We start from the raw sequence: 2,351 nt of genomic DNA on the forward strand, positions 1-2,351 counted from the left end.
AAATAGATATAGGGCATCTTTACTTTCACAACATCAGAGCTGAGGGACTGTGGGGTAACATCAGAGCTGAGGGACTGTGAGGTAACATCAGGCATATATTTTAAATGTCTGTTTCAAGCTTTTCAAAAAATATACCCTCAGATGTGATCTTTTTCAAAGCCTACCAATAATATACGTCTAAATATAGTCTTGTCACTCCCTGGCAGGTGTTCTACACTAAAAGCCGACGTGTCACTTTTTTTCTGACATATATTCCATCGACTCTCTTTTCATGAGCCAGGATTAGATATTAGAGACTCTCAATAAAAATAGTTGTGAAAATACGACATAGTCGCTTGTGTAATCAAGGTTTTTTGGCCAAAAAAATGTGGTGTTTGACAATATTCGCTGGTTTATCCTTGTTGTTTGAAAAATATTTGCAAAAACAAAATTACGGAGCCAATTATGAACATTTGCAAAATTGGTTTTTGAATTGAGACATAAAAAGTGTAGAAAGCGCAGTGTATATTGCAAAAAGCTAAAGCAATAACATTACATTACATCATAATCTAATCATCAGCAAAAACCTCAAATTTATAAACTTGTTCTAACACAATTTGTTCTAAATTACGTTTCGTAATTAAAGAATCGTCCTAAAACGATTCTAATCTGGTACATATAGAAGTCATCACAACAAAACTCGACTGACCTAATGTTGAACAACTATTGCTATAACTAAGGTAGGATTATATTAAAAGCCCATGTTTCCATGACGATAAGTCAGCAACTAATAGTTTACCTGTGAATATCGCAGATTCCTACTTGTATACGTGTTGTACACTCCTCGTGACAAGGCCTCCGCATCATCTCCACCTGTCCACACTTGCTGACCTTTCTTTCCTGGGAAATGTATGAGTCACTGACAGACTTACTCAAAAAAATCAAGCACAAGTCATAAACAGACTTGCCAATAGTAGTAAGTATGAGTAACTGAATGTGCAAAGACACCACAAATGGGACAAGTCTAGAAACACTATAGATAAGTCATTAACAGACTTGCCAAAAGCAGTAAGCATGAGTGAATGAATATACAAAGACACCACAAATGAGACAAGTCAAGTAACACTATAGATAAGTCATTAACAGACTTACCAAAAGCAGTAAGTATGAGTAACTGAATATATAAAGACAACACAAATGAGACAAGTCTAGTAACACTATAGATAAGTCATTAACAGACTTGCCAAAAGCAGTAAGCATGAGTGAATGAATATACAAAGACACCACAAATGAGACAAGTCAAGTAACACTATAGATAAGTCATTAACAGACTTACCAAAAGCAGTAAGTATGAGTAACTGAATATACAAAAACACCACAAATGAGACAAGTCTGGTAACACTATAGATAAGTCATTAACAGACTTGCCAAAAGCAGTAAGTATGAGTAACTGAATATGCAAAGACACCACAAATGAGACAAGTCAAGTAACACTATAGATAAGTCATTAACAGACTTGCCAAAAGCAGTAAGCATGAGTGAATGAATATACAAAGACACCACAAATGAGACAAGTCAAGCAACACTATAGATAAGTCATTAACAGACTTACCAAAAGCAGTAAGTATGAGTAACTGAATATACAAAGACAACACAAATGAGACAAGTCTAGTAACACTATAGATAAGTCATTAACAGACTTGCCAAAAGCAGTAAGCATGAGTGAATGAATATACAAAGACACCACAAATGAGACAAGTCAAGTAACACTATAGATAAGTCATTAACAGACTTGCCAAAAGCAGTAAGTATAAGTAACTGAATCTCCAAAGACACCACAAATGAGACAAGTCAAGTAACACTGGAGATAAATCATTAACAGACTTACCAAAAGCAGTAAATATGAGTAACTGAATAAACAAAGACACCATAAATGAGACAAGTCAAGCAACACTATAGATAAGTCATTAACAGACTTGCCAAAAGCAGTAAGTATAAGTAACTGAATATACAAAAACACCACAAATGAGACAAGTCAAGTAACACTATAGATAAGTCATTAACAGACTTGCCAAAAACAATAAGTATAAGTAACTGAATATGCAAAGACACCACAAATGAGACAAGTCAAGCAACACTATAGATAAGTCATTAACAGACTTGCCAAAAGCAGTAAGTATAAGTAACTGAATATACAAAAACACCACAAATGAGACAAGTCAAGTAACACTATAGATAAGTCATTAACAGACTTGCCAAAAACAATAAGTATAAGTAACTGAATATGCAAAGACACCACAAATGAGACTAGTCAAGTAACACTATAGATAAGTCATTAACAGACTTGCCAAAAGCAGTAAGTATAAGTAACT

Source organism: Watersipora subatra, chromosome 9, assembly GCF_963576615.1.
Source record: "Watersipora subatra chromosome 9, tzWatSuba1.1, whole genome shotgun sequence".
NCBI lineage: Eukaryota > Metazoa > Bryozoa > Gymnolaemata > Cheilostomatida > Watersiporidae > Watersipora > Watersipora subatra.